Source organism: Sciurus carolinensis, chromosome 1 (assembly GCF_902686445.1).
Source record: "Sciurus carolinensis chromosome 1, mSciCar1.2, whole genome shotgun sequence".
NCBI classification, from domain to species: Eukaryota; Metazoa; Chordata; class Mammalia; order Rodentia; family Sciuridae; genus Sciurus; species Sciurus carolinensis.
The window spans coordinates 129315529-129331283 of record NC_062213.1 but is presented as its reverse complement, the minus strand read 5'-3'; positions in this window follow the sequence as shown (position 1 = coordinate 129331283).

Below are 15755 nucleotides of genomic sequence, written 5' to 3'. Positions count from 1 at the left end.
TCAAAACAATCAACATCATAATACTACAGAAATTGAAATTGTTAGTTTTTTTTTTTTTTTTTTTTTTGTACAAGGGATTGAACTCAGGGGCACTTAATCACTGAGCCACACCCCCAGCCCTTTTTGTATTTTATTTAGAGACAGGGTCTCAATGAGTTACTTAGGGCCTCACTAAGTTGCTGAGGTTGGCTTTGAACTTTTGATCCTCCTGCCTCAGCCTCCAGAGCCACTGGGCATGTGCCACCGTGCCCAGCTATGCCATGAGTTTAACTACACACTTCAACACTTCCTGTCTGCACTTACCTGTGTTGTTTAAGTCAATCTTAAAACTCTCCTGAACTGCTTGGATTATAGGCATGTGCCTAGCTGATTGTTATTTTTTAATTTGAACCTGCAAACACATAGAGAAACATTTGTGTGAAGAATGGATTTATCCTTTGTGCTTAAGTTGTCCCTTCCGAACAAACAACAAAAATCACAAAATATGTATTTCTGATCTAAGCAATGATACTAATTTTGGTTTTGTAAAGATGATAGGTTTGATGGTGAATACTGAAAACTGGGATTTGGGAACAATGACTTTGTCAACTACTTTGCCTATAATTTAACCATGATTAAGCCACTTACCATTAGGTGCTCCTGAAAACTACTGTAATTGGTAAGTTAATTGTTACCTTTATTGTGATAAAAGTTGTCCTTAACTATGACAATGACTTAGGTCAAATCATATAACCAAGCTTATAAATTTACAGAATTGAATATTAGGTCAATGCAAAGATTGATTTATGTAACTCATTCTTCTCCTACATTCCAGTAAGACAGTTTAGACATACTTTGGTGCATTTGATATATGTTAAAAATGACGCTTACTATAAAAAATCAGGATTAAGTCCTTTGTGTGCATCTGACTAAAAAAAGAGCCACACTGTAATTACCAAGAAAACATCAGGTGAATTGCTTGGGTAGTCTCTCAAAAGCCTGTTCTGTTCCCAGTGCTCATTTACACTGCTGAAAACAAGCCAGGTAACTGGGGAATTCAACCTGAAAAGAGGTTTATTTTTCCCTCCTAAGAGACAAATTTAATTTTATCTCTTGGCTCATATTATAAAGTATGGCTATCCTCCAAATCAGCATTTGAGGATAAATTTTTTAAGAAATGTTTCTTCCTTCCTTCCTCAGGATCATGCTTTCTGCAATCTATTGAGAATATCTATCTATCTCTTCTTCTCCACAGGTCTCTCATAGATCCATTCTCATTTCACCTACTCTTCCTGTTCTGCAACATGAATCTCCTGATCAATTCATTCCACTTATAAACCCCAAACTTTATAAGCTAGGCTTAGGAAAACCAGGTGATACTCTTTCTCTTGGGAGTATTCCTGATTTCACTCCTGTTTCTTATCTTGCTCCCTTTACTTTTGATTGTTCCAGGCCTTTTTTTTTAATTCTTTCCTAATCTGTCCTCTTCAATTCACAATCACCACTGTGTTCTACATTAGTCTTAGTGTTCATAATCCAAGGCAAGAGAGGTACATGTGTAAGCTACACACATTGATAACTTCATTTTATGGTTTAGTTCAGATCTTGTTCTTAGAAGATCCATGATCACAAGAATTGTGTCCATTGTACTTGCAGTGCCTATCACCAGAATGCTCAGTAACTTTTTGTTGAATTAATAAAAATAGCCACCATCATTTTCATAAATGTTTTTCTGGGTACACAAAGGGTATCTCCATTTTATAGATGAAAAGACTGAACTTTAAAAAAATTAAGTAACTTGTTCTTGGTCCCAAAGCTGGTAAAAGTTGAAGATTCAAGACTTGACTTAATCCTGATGGAAGACCCAGTGCCCACACTCAGTCTCCATACTAATAGTGCAGAGGCAGCATAACATAACTATGAAGAAGAGTTGTTCTGGAGTCAGACAACATGGGTTTAAATCTGGCTTTATTACCTAATAATTTACCAAAGTCTGTGCTTCAGTTTTATCATCTAAAAAATGGAGATAATTTATTGCATAAATATTCATTGGTTATCAATCATTTCAACTCAGATGTTCTCCAATCTACTATATTGCCTTCAATTTGACACATTTGATGCTGATGATCACCAAGGGCTTAGACCTATAGAAACAAAAACTCAGTAAATCACTCTACGAGGCAAAGCCAGACTTGTCCTCATTAACAGTAGAGGGAAGGAATAGTCCACATATAATGCTGGAATGTGTGAAGACAGATTAATTATCCTGTTCTTTCCCTTTTAAAATAAGAACCTTTACTGTTCTGTTTTCTTCTTCTTTCTTTCTGTAGCAATCGCTGCCATCCCTGGCCCCAACAATTGTTTATTGAATGTGCAGGTAGTAATTATACTTACAATTTAGTCTATGGATTACAGTGGTGTCGATCATAATCCTGAAAAACACAATCCTGAATACCTAAATCCCGAAGTTGAAATCCCAAACCATCAAAATTCCTAAAATCTAAAAGCCGAAATGGTGAAAATCTTGAATGTTCAGATCATGAAAACTGAAATCTTAGAGACCATAAACCCTATGAGAGAAAAGACTACAAAAGAAGCAACTCAGGCTGAGGCAGGAGGATCCTAATTGGAGGTCAAACTGGGCAATTTAGGGAGACCCTGTCTCAAAACAAAGAAACAAAAAATGGCTAGGGAATGTAGCTGAGTTGCAAGTGTCCCTAGTTTCAATCCCCAGTACTGCTGAGGGGGAAAAAAAGAAGAAAAAAGGAGGAGGAGGAGGAGGGGGAGTAGGAGGGGGAGGAGGAGGAAGAATAATTCCAGGAGTCATTAATAAAGCCACAGTTGCCTGAAGAAGCCAACCAGTTTCCTGTCTGGGTGGAAAATGAGTATGTGCACAATAGGATAAGAAGACACACTATATGTTACTGTTGGATCACTAGTATTGTTCCTGCCAAATTTGTGGTCTATATGAATGCATGTGGAGTGGATTTCTGCATACTCAAACAACCAGAATCATGGCACAAAAGGTGGGAAAATTTAATAGAGAATGCTTATGTTGGTGTGTATCAAATTATAGAATTTTTTAAAAAAGCAGTGCCACATAGGAAATGCATGTGAATATATTCTGCAGAGAACCATGCCCTGAAAGAAAAGAAGCAACTATTCATTGTGATGTGAGACTTCAAAATACAATGATTGTGAGAAGCCAGCCAGCTCTTATGAACTACCTATATGCAAGTACTCATGATCTATCTCTGAAATAGTCAATCTTTCTTCCTCCCTCCCCTCCCTCCCTCCCTCTCTCCCTCCCTCCCTCTCTCCCTCCCTCCCTCCCTCCCTCCCTCCCTCCCTTCCTTCCTTCCTTCCTTCCTTCCTTCCTTCCTTCCTTCCTTCCTTCCTTCCTTCCTTCCTTCCTTCCTTCCTTCCTTCCTTCCTTCCTTCCGTACTAGGGATTGAACCCAGCCATGCCCTACCACTGAGCTATATCTCCAGCTCTTTTAAACAATATTTTGAGACAGAGTCTAAGTTGCCCAGGCTGGCCTCAAACTTTCAATCTTCTTGCCTTAGCCTCCTGAGTAGCTTGGATTACAGGTGTGTGCCACCATGCCTGGCTTTGTAATACACTTTCTTCACACACCAGTTTTCTTTTTAATTATTTAGGGTTTTTTTTTTTTCACCATTTAAAATTGTCAGCATTAGTTTTTACAATTCTCTGTGCTATATATTTCTTTGCATTCTTTCCATTCTTGTGGCATAAATTGTATAAAGGTTTTTAGAGTTCTAATTTGTTTCATGAATTCTTTTTTGCAAATTTGACTCCATAAAAGTGCATTATCACAATGTCAACTTTCTATGAAAGCACTATGTATGTAAATGTCAAAATTTCCCTAAAATTAAGATTCCCTTTTTGTACATTTACATTTGTGAATGATAAAATTTCTAAAGATCTTGATTACATATGCACTGGTGACCCCACTGGCTTTTGAATAACCTCATCAAGACTTATCACATGTCTATCACAGATGACAGCAGTTATCAAGTTGAGAACATAGACTTATTAACCACAGTGATATGCATTTATACATTTCACTCTCTGACTTTAAGAAATTTTGGGTTGTCTTGCCATAACTGTTACACCCATGCAACTGTTATTAGTATAACTGAGTGTTTATACTTGGAAAAATAAGTATCCGTTGTCTATTTTATTACATATAGTGGCCATGAAGTGTTTCATGTTTTTAAATATTTCTCAAATAAATTCTTTCTTAAAATGTAAATAAATATCTTTTAAAGATTTTTAACAATTACTTTTCCAGAAATACATTTTGGAGACTTTTCTTTTTGAGGTACTTGGGGTTGACCCCAGAGCCTTGCACGTGCTAGGCAAGCACTGAACTACATTCCCAGACCTTTTGTATTTTTGAGACAGAGTCTCCTTAAATTGGCTAGACTGACCTCAAACTTGTGATCCTCCTGCCTCAGTTTTCTAAGTATTTGGGATTACAGGTATGCACTGCCACACCCAGCAAATTTTGGAGATTTTGATCTTTCAGAATTTTAGACTTTAGGGATTTTTGATATTTTGGGATTTAAATATTTAGGATTATGGCATCTGGCATTGTGTCTTTCAGGATCATGTCCCAAATCCAGATTGCAGGACCATAAGGAGTCATACTTGGATGAGATTATGCCAGAACTAGAATAATAGGCATTTTACACCCAGAGATTAGGACCAGAATTATAACCCAAGACATTCCTTCCACTAGTTGGATGTACGTTTTAACTGGAAAGAAGTTAAGTGCAGGGGCTGTGGTACTAGAATGGCAGGATCAAATAGGTTGGAGACATTTTTGTCATTATATGGGTGGGGAAAGGCAGCCAAATTATTAGTACAATAGATACCTCTTAAGTCAACCATAGTGCTCAAGTGACACCTCCCTCTTCAGCATGAGGGTGTAACAGCATCAAATATCCACACACATAACTTGCCTAGTCATGGCTGAGTAACATAGAGGTGGCTGTTCCTCCCTTATGCTGGAGAGGGAGGTGTCACTGTGAGCCCTAAGGCTGACCTAAGATTAAATATCTTACTTGCTGTCCTGGGAAAGTAGAATTTTGAGGTGAGATGCATAGAGATGGGAAGTAGTTTCTAGCTCACCAGGACAGCTTATGAATTCCCACAACACAGTGCCACAGTTTCCATGGTTATTCAACAGCTCCCAAGAATCCATGAGATATCCACTTCCTTTCAGAAAATTCAACTCATTTAGCTGGAATATTTTTTTGCATCCAAGAAAATCTTAACTACCATATTTCCCTGAATAGATTTTTCTCACACTACTCATTCATATGTTCCTTTCCTTATAACCCTCACCAAAATATCACAGTTTACCAAGAATGCCATGTTTTGACTCATTGAGCTTTTGCTGTTCTTCTGCACAGAATTCCCTTCCTGAAGCCTTATTCAAGAATACCCTTTCATGATACTTTCCACTGTTACCCTGTATTAATCCTCTTTTTGTTCTTTTTTTTTTATGTAGTCTTTTTTTTTTTTTATTGTAAACAAATGGGATACATGTTGTTTCTCTGCCTGTACATGGCGTAAAGGCATACCATTTGTGTAATCATAAATTTACATAGGGTAATGTTGTTTGATTCATTCTGCCATTTTTTCCCTTACCCCCACCCCTCCCACCCCTCCCCTCCCTCTATACAGTCCTTCCTTCCTCCATTCCTGCCCCCCTCCCAACTCCAACCCCAACACTAACCCCTCCCACCCCCCATTATGTGTCATCATCCACTTATTAGCAATATCATTCTTCCTTTGGTTTTTTGAGATTGGCTTATCTCACTTAGCATGATATTCTCCAGTTTCATCCATTTGCCTGCAAATGCCATAATTTTATCATTCTTTATGGCAGAGTAATATTCCATTGTATATATATACCACATTTTCTTTATCCATTCATCAACTGAAGGACATCTAGGTTGGTTCCACAATCTGGCTATTGTGAACTGAGCAGCTATGAACATTGATGTGGCTGTATCTCTGTAATATGCTGATTTTAAGTCCTTTGGGTATAGGCCAAGGAGTGGGATAGCTGGGTCAAATGGTGGTTCCATTCCAAGTTTTCTAAGGAGTCTCCACACTGCTTTCCAGAGTGGCTGCACTAATTTGCAGCCCCACCAGCAATGTATGAGTGTACCTTTTTCCCCACATCCTCGCCAACACCTATTGTTCTTGTATTCTTGATAATGGCTATTCTAATTGGGGTGAGATGGAATCTTAGGGTGGTTTTGATTTGCATTTCTCTTATTACTAGAGATGTTGAACATTTTTCCATATGTTTGTTGATTTCTTGTAGATCTTCTTCTGTGAAATATCTATTCATTTCCTTAGCCCATTTGTCGATTGGATTATTTGCATTCTTGGTGTAGAGTTTTTTGAGTTCTTTATAGATTCTGGAGATTAGTGCTCTATCTGAAGTATGATTGGCAAAGATTTTCTCCCACTCTGTAGGCTCTTTCTTTGCATTGCTGATAGTTTCCTTTGCTGAGAGAAAACTTTTTAGTTTGAATCTATCCCAGTTATTAATTCTTGCTTTTATTTCTTGTGCTATGGGAGTCCTGTTGAGGAAGTCTGGTCCTAAGCCGACATGTTGAAGCTCTGGACCTACTTTTTCTTCTATAAGATGCAAGTTCTCTGGTCTGATTCTGAGATCCTTAATCCATTTTGAGTTTAGTTTCGTGCATGGTGAGAGATATGGGTTTAGTTTCATTCTGTTGCATATGGATTTCCAATTCTCCCAGCACCATTTGTTGAAGAGGCTATCTTTTCTCCATTGCATATTTTTGGCCCCTTTGTCTAGTATGAGAAAATTGTATTTATTTGGGTTTGTGTCCATGTCCTCTATTCTGTACCATTGATCCACCTTTCTATTTTGGTACCAATACCATGCCGTTTTTGTTACTATTGCTTTGTAGTAGAGTTGAAGATCTGGTATTGCGATACCCCCTGCTTCACTCTTTCTGCCAAGGATTGCTTTAGCTATTCTGGGTTTTTTATTCTTCCAGATGAATTTCATAATTGCTTGCTCTATTTCTTTAAGGTACATCATTGGGATTTTAATTGGAATTGCATTGAATCTGTATAGCACTTTTGGTAGTATGACCATTTTGACAATATTAATTCTTCCTATCCAAGAACATGGGAGATCTTTCCATCTTCTAAGGTTTTCTTTAATTTCTTTCTTTAGTGTTCTGTAGTTCTCATTGTAGAGGTCTTTCACCTCTTTTGTGAGATTGATTCCCAAATATTTTATTTTTTTTTGAAGCTATTGTGAATGGGGTAGTTTTCCTAATTTCTCTTTCTGAAGATTCATCGCTTATGTATAAAAAGGTCTTAGATTTATGTGCATTGATCTTATATCCCGCTACTTTACTGAATTCACTTATGAGATCTAAAAGTTTACTGGTGGAATTTCCTGGTTCCTCTAAGTATACAATCATATCATCAGCAAATAGGGATAGTTTGAGTTCTTCTTTTCCTATTCGTATCCCTTTAATTTCTTTGGTCTGTCTAATTGCTCTGGCTAGAGTTTCAAGGACGATATTGAATAGAAGTGGTAAAAGAGGGCATCCCTGCCTTGTTCCAGTTTTTAGAGGGAATGCTTTCAGCTTTTCACCATTTAGAATGATATTAGCCATGGGTTTAGCGTAGATGGCCTTTACAATGTTAAGGAATGTTCCCACTATCCCTATTTTTTCTAGTGTTTTGAGCATGGTGCTGTATTTTATCAAATGCTTTTTCTGCATCTATCGAAATAATCATGTGATTCTTGACTTTAAGTCTATTGATATGGTGAATGACATTTATTGATTTCCTGATGTTGAACCAACCTTGCATCCCTGGGATGAAACCCACTTGATCATGGTGCACTATCTTTTTAATATGTTTTTGTATGCGATTTGCTAAAATTTTGTTGAGAATTTTTGCGTCAATGTTCATTAAGGATATTGGTCTGAAATTTTCTTTCTTTGATGTGTCTCTGTCTGGTTTAGGAATCAGGGTAATATTGGCTTCATAGAATGAGTTTGGGAGAGTTCCCTCCTCTTCTATTTTCTGGAATACTTTTGAGAAGTATTGGAATGAGCTCTTCTTTAAAAGTTTTGTAGAACTCGGCTGAGAACCCATCTGGTCCTGGACTTTTCTTTGTTGGTAGGCTTTTGATGACTTCTTCTATTTCATTACTTGAAATTGGTCTATTTAAATTGTGTATGTCCTCCTCGTTCAGTTTAGGCAATTCATATGTGTCTAGAAACCTGTTGATGTCTTCGAAATTTTCTATTTTGTTGGAGTATAGATTTTCAAAATAGCTTCTAATTATGTTTTGTATTTCAGTCGTGTCTGTTGTGACACGACTTGTTCATTCCGAATTTTAGTGATTTGGGTTTTCTCTCGTCTTCTCTTTGTTAGTGTGGCTAAAGGTTTATCAATTTTGTTTATTTTTTCGAAGAACCAACTCTTTTTTTGTCAATTTTTTGTATTGTTTCTTTCGTTTCAATTTTGTTGATTTCAGCTCTCAGTTTAACTATTTCCTGTCTTCTACTACTTTTGGTGTTGGTCTGTTCTTCTTTTTCTAGGGCCTTTGAGCTGTAGTGTTAGGGCATTTATTTTTTGAGTTTTACTTCTTTTATTAAATGCGCTCCATGAAATAAATCTTCCTCTAAGTACTGCTTTCATAGTGTCCCAGAGATTTTGATATGATGTTTCTTTGTTCTCATTTACCTCCAAGAATTTTTTAATTTCCTTCCTAATATCTTCTGTTATCCATTCATCATATAGTAGCATATTGTTTAATCTCCAGGTGTTGGAGTAGTTTCTGTTTTTTACTCTTTCATTAATTTGTAACTTCAATACATTATGATCTGATAGAATACAAGGTAGTGTCTCTATCTTCTTGTATTTGCTGACATTAGCTTTGTGGCATAATATATGGTCTATTTTAGAGAAGGATCCATGTGCTGCTGAGAAGAAAGTGTATTCGCTCTTGGTTGGATGGTATATTCTATAAATGTCTGTTAAGTCTAAATTATTGATTGTGTTATTGAGATCTATGGTTTCTTTGTTCAATTTTTGTTTGGAAGATCTGTCCAGTGGTGAAAGAGGCGTGTTAAAATCACTTAGTATTATTGTGTTATGGTCTATTTGGTTTCTAAAATTGAGAAGGATTTGTTTAACATACATGGATGAGCTACTGTTTGAGGCATAGATGTTTATGATTGTTATATCTTGCTGATTTATGCTTCCCTTAAGCAGTATGAAATGTTCTTCTTTATCCCTTCTGACTAACATTGGCTTGAAGTCCACATTATCTGAAATGAGGATGGATACTCCAGCTTTTTCGCTGAGTCCATGTGCATGGTATGTTTTTCCCCATCCTTTCACCTTTAGTCTATGGGTATCTCTTTCTATGAGGTGAGTCTCTTGCAGGCAACATATTGTTGGATCTTTTTAATCCAATCTGCCAGTCTATGTCTTTTGATTGATGAATTCAGGCCATTAACATTCAGGGTTATTATTGAGATATGATTTGTATTCCCTTTCATTTGGTTCATATTTAAAATTTTTGACACATCTTGGTTCCTCCTTTATTTGACAGTTCCTTTAGGATAATTCCTCCCTTTGCTGATTTGCTTCTTTGTTTTTTATTTCTTCCTCATGAAATATTTTGCTGAGAATGTTCTGTAATGCTGGCTTTCTTTTTGTAAATTCTTTTAGCTTTTGCTTATCATGGAATGATTTTATTTCATCGTCAAATTTGAAGGTAAGTTTTGCTGGGTATAAGATTCTTGGTTGGCATCCATTTTCTTTCAGAGCTTGAAAAATGTTGTTCCAGGCCCTTCTAGCTTTTAGGGTCTGGATTGAAAAATCTGCTGATATCCGTATTGGCTTCCCCCTGAATGTAATTTGGTTCTTTTCTCTCACAGCCTTTAAAATTCTATCTTTATTTTGTATGTTAGGTATTTTCATTATAATGTGCCTTGGTGTGGGTCTGTTGTAATTTTGTGTACTTGGAGTCCTATAAGCCTCTTGGACTTGATTTTCCATTTCATTCTTCAGATTTGGGAAATTTTCTGATATTATTTCTTCAAATAGATTGTTCATTCCTTTGGTTTGTTTCTCTAAGCCTTTCTCAATCCCAATAATTCTCAAATTTGGCCTTTTCATGATATCCCATAGTTCTTGGAGATTCTGTTCATGATTTCTCACCATCTTCTCTGTTTGTTCAACTTTGTTTTCGAGGTTAAATATTTTGTCTTCAATATCTGAAGTTCTGTTTTCCAGCTGTTCTATCCTATTGGTTATGCTTTCTATGGAGTTCTTAATTTGGTTTATTGTTTCCTTCATTTCAAGGATTTCTGTTTGTTTTTTTTTCAATATCTCTAACTCTTTATTGAAATGATCTTTTGCTTCCTGAATTTGCTCTGTTAACTGTCGATTGGTGCGATCGTTCAATGCCTGCATTTGCTCTTTCATCTCATCGTTTGCTTCCCTAATCATTTTAATTATGTACATTCTGAACTCCCTTTCTGTCATTTCTTCTGCCATGCTGTCATTGGATTTTATTGATGTAACATCTAGATTTGTTTGGGGCATTTTCTTCCCTTGTTTTCTCATATTGTTCAGGAATCAGTGGGTCATTAAGATATTGCAGATTTCCTCTATCGACTTATAATGTCCCTGAAGATTGCTAGTATATCCCCTTTTATCCTTCAGTAGCCTGAAGTCTTGGAGGAGGTTGATAATGCAGAGCTCCACGAAGAAGCTGCCTCTCTAGGGGTGGTGACCCTCAGGTGGCGTATATTCCCTGCTAGTGGGCAGAAGTGCCTCCACTTGTTGACCAATGGTCATCCAATGGGGAACTAGACTGTGGGCTGAGGCAAGGCCTGTTTGTGCCTGTGTCTCTGGTTTTACCATCCCTGTGGGAAAACCTCACCCGGCAGGGAAGACTCACTCGGTGGGGACATCTCGCTGGTCAGTGGCCCTCCTAGAGGTTCCCCTCAATCTACAACTACCGCCTGGGCTGGGCTGTCTTCCTCTGCAACGTTCCCAGGGGCCCGGACCTACCTCCTGGGCCTGGGAGCCTCACCCTTTGCAGGCGAGTCTCCTTAGGCTGCCTCTCCCAGAGAATCTGCCTGCAGCCCTGGAAACTTCGCTCCGCCCCTAGGCGTGTCTCTGTGTGGCTCTTCCAGCAAGAAGCCACCTAGCTCCTGGGACCCTGCTCTGTACCAATCGCCTGGCTATGCAGCCCCTCCTCTGAGCCACCACCTGGAGCCCCGTACAATAGCTTCGAGCCCCAGAGACCCGCCACACACCTCCTCCTCCGGACAGCCGCCTGGTTTCCGACGCAGTCACTAGGAGTCCAAGCAACTCACTTCGGGTCTCCTCCTCCCACCAACCACCCGTAGCCCTAGGCAGTCACTCCAAGTCCAAGTGACCCGCCCTGTTCCTCCTCCTCCTCCTTGGGGTAGCCCCCCGGGTGTTCAGGAGCGGTGGCTCCGAGACCAAGTGACCCACCACGCTCCTCCTCCAGGCAGGCCACCAGTGTTCAGGAGCGGTTGCTTTTAGTCCAATCAACTCACCAATCGCCTCCTCCTCTGGCAACCGCCTGTGGCTCTGATGCAGTCACTCCTAGACCAAGCGACCCGCCGGGCCTCTCCTCTTCCTCCGGGCAACCCCCCCGGTGTTCAGAAGCGGTTGTTCTGCATCCACACAGCTTGCCACGCAGCTCCTCCTCAGGCAGTCGCCTGGAGCCCCAGTGGTTGCTCCGAGTCCAAGCGCTGTGCTGAGCCGCCTCCTCTACGATGATCCCAGTTGTCCGTGTTTACCGCTCCAGTGGGGGGGAGGGGTGTCTCGCCGAGCAACTCTACTTCACAAAGTTCCCTGCGTTCCCAGGCTACTGCCCCATCTGGGATGCCTCCCCAATGGGAGAGACTCACCCGGCGGCTTTGAGTTGGTCCCAAGTCTCTCACTATCTCCTCTTTTGAATCCTGCGTCCTGGAGCAATGTGAAATACAGCTGCCCTCTAGTCTGCCATCTTGGCCCACCCCCTCTTTTTGTTCTTAATAATACCATTATAAAAGAGATTTATTTTGGCTCATAGTTCTGGAGATGCAAGGCCTAGAAGCCTTATCTGGTAATGGCTTTCTGGCCTAGCAGTCTGGTAGCAGAGATTCACATGGCAAGAGACAGAGGGTATGTAAGTGTAGGGGTGTGTATCTTGTCTCCATCTTTTTACAAAGCCACCAGGATTCAATCATGGGGATTCCACCCCAATGACTTTAATCCTAATCACTTTACAAAGGCCCCACCTCTAAACACATAATTGGATTAAGTTTCCATCCTCTTAATTACCTCACAATGAGGATTAAATTTTAACACACGAAGCCTTAGGGGACACTCAAACCATATCAGAATCATAGCACACCAGACACCTGCTTTGATTTGGAAGTCCTTCATTGTACCCATAGGGCCTGTTATACCACAATTATGGCACTTAATCATTGCACTTTGTCATCTTTGGTTTACTTGCCTGTTTAGATGGCAAGCTCTTCAACAAAGACAACTAATTATGTGACTCCTTTCCTCCTGTTCCTTTTATTTCAATGCCTAACACATTGAAGACCTGATAACTAAATGAATAAGTAGGTAAGCAGTTTCTGCTTCATCATCAGGATATGCTCAATCATACCTGCTGGAAGAATAAGAAACAATAGACAATTATCAAGAATACAAGTAATAATAAATGTTGGCAAGGATGTGGGGGAAAAGGTACATTTATACATTGCTTGTGGGACTGCAAATTGGTGCAACCACTCTGGAAAGCAGTATGGAGATTCTTAAGAAAACTTGGAATGGAACCACTATTTGACCTAGTTTTCCCACCTCTTGGCATATACCCAAAGGATTTCAAATCAGCATATTATAGTGATGTGCACCCATCAATGTTCACAGCAACTCAGTTCAAAAAAGTTAAGCTATGGAACCAACATAAGTGCCCTTTAATAGACGAATGGATAAAGAAAATATGGAATATTACTCAGCCATAAAGAATAATGAAATTATGGCATTTGCTGGTAAATGGATGGAACTGGAGGCTATTATGCTAAGTGAAATAAGCCAATCCCAAAAAACCAATGTTCTAATAAAAATATTCTCTTTGAAATGCAGATGCTGACTCACAATAGGTATGGGAGGTGGGAGTGGAGGTTCACCAGATTGAAGAGGAGGCAATGGGGGGAAGGGAAAGGATATGGGAATGGGAAAGACAGTGAATACAAGACCAGTGGTAACTCCACATCATGTGCAATCACAAGAATGGGAAGTTTTACTCCACATATGTATGATACGTCAAATTGCATTCTATTGTCATTGTATTACTAAAAAGAACAAATTTTTAAAAGGCAATGGAAAAGAGCCAACACCTTTCTAGATCTGAGAACAGCCAGTTGGTCCCCATACATGTGAAAGTCCAGCCAAAAATCAATAAAGCTACCTACCTAACTCATGAATGACTCAGAAAATAATCCCAGAAGAGCTACTTAACTAATGCATAGGTTCCAAAGAAATAATACATGGCTATCATTTTAATCCACTGACCTTTGGTGTGGCTTCTTAGGTACTATTTTTGTGGCAATAAGTAACTGGTAGAATATCTGTGGGTTAGAGTTTACCTGAGGATCACCAGCTTGAGAGATTTGCTCAATTAAAAAAAAATTAAAATTCAACAATTGCTTTTACAAGTCTCCTTATGCATACAAAAAGGAATACATTTATAAATGTGTAGAGATATTTATCATAGCTTGCAAATGTTTTAAAATTAGGGCTGGGGATGTAGCTCAGTTGGTAGAGTGCTTGCCTCACATGCACAAGTCCCTGGGTTCAATCCCCAGAACCACAAAAAAAAAAAAAAAAAGTTTTAAAAATTAGTGTAAGAGGTTGGGGTTGTAGCTCAGTGGTAGAGCGCTTACCTAACACGTGTGAGGCACTGGGTTCCATCCTTAGTACCACATTAAAAATATAAATAAATAAATAAAGGTACTGTGTCCATCTGCAACTAAATTGTTTAAAAAAAATTAGGAAAAATTCAAAACTAGATTAATTTAAAACATTTAAAACTTCAAAGAAAAATAAAAATAATCAATAATCATTTTTAATTCCAATACACCTGTTAATTTTTGCATTTGTTTAGCCTTTACTCATACACATATGTATTTACATGTAGTTCTAATAACAAAAATGTTGTATTTTCCTTTAATATTAGAGGGGAAAGTGCCATATTCATACTTAATCCTCACAAGTATTTTAATGACTTCGTAATAGTTCTGCTAATAGATTTACAAAAATTAATCACATCAATTGTTAAAAAGTTAAATTACATTTTTTCCTATTTTCAATATGATTTTTATTCCTTTGGTATTACTTCTTTAGGCAATAGACATTCTTTTTCTTTCTTTTTTTTTTGTGTGTGTTTATGTGTGGTACCTGGGATTGAACCCAGAGGCACTCTACCACCGAGCTATATATCCCCAGTCTTTAAATTTTATTTTGAAATAAAATCTACGTTGCCGAGGCTGGCCTTGAATTGTGATCCTCCTGTTTTGCCCTTCCATGTAGCTGGGATTATAGGCATGCAGATAATCCCACCCAGCAATATTTTTGTTTATTGTAGAGTTGATTTATGGAAATTTATCAGTTAAACAAAAAAGAAGAACTTTGAGGTTTTGGTTCATGAACTGCTTGTACTGTTGGATGAATACCATCTATTCCCTGGTTTCATTTTCTTCTCTGTAATACTTGACACTTTTGACTACTTCTTACTTTCCTCAAAATGTGGATTGTGTATCCTATTGTGGGACAATGCATTTATACAACTCTCCTTAGTATATCTTTGACCACTCCTTTGTCCTTGCCTGTGTTCATGAGTTATATCCCCAGGACTTATTTATTTTGAGACACTTTCCCAAGTTACTGGGATTGCAGGTGTGCACCACCATGACATGTGGTTTATAGTTTTAAAGCATCATCAGGTCTATAACTTTTTTTTTCCTTTCCCTTTAGAGACAGTTACCAAATTGAAAATAACCTCAATTTTGTTTCGGAGTTAGAAAACCTGGTTTCAAATGTCAGCTTCGTTATTTATTATGTGTGAGATTTCGAATAAATTAATAAACCTGTCTGAAACTTTTCCCACCTGTCAAAACAGGTATTTTGTATAGTTATATGGAAATTAAATAGTGATTATGAATAAGCTGCTATAGATAATATAAAATTAATAATATACACATTTTTGTGGTACTGGGGATTGAATTCTGGGGTTCTCTACCACTCAGCCACATCCCCAGCCCTTTTCTTAAAATTTTGAGACAGTCTTGCTAAGTTGCAGAGGCTGGTTTGGAACCTGCAATCCTACCTAGCCTTCAGAGTCACTGGAACTATTAGGCATGTATCACCATGCCCAGCATAATAAACAATTACTAGAATTACAATTTAACATGTACTCTACTGATTTTTATAGCATATTATATTAAAAATGGCAAAAATTATTTTGGGGGGAAGGGATATTTGAGTTAGTGAAAATATGATAACTCTGGGGATATGTTTTGCTAGGTGGCTTTTTTCAGATTGATAAACTTGAGGAAGCCAAGGTAAGTTTATACAATATAATTTTTTGGGGGGGGTAGTGGGGGTTGACCTCAGGGGCACTCAGGAC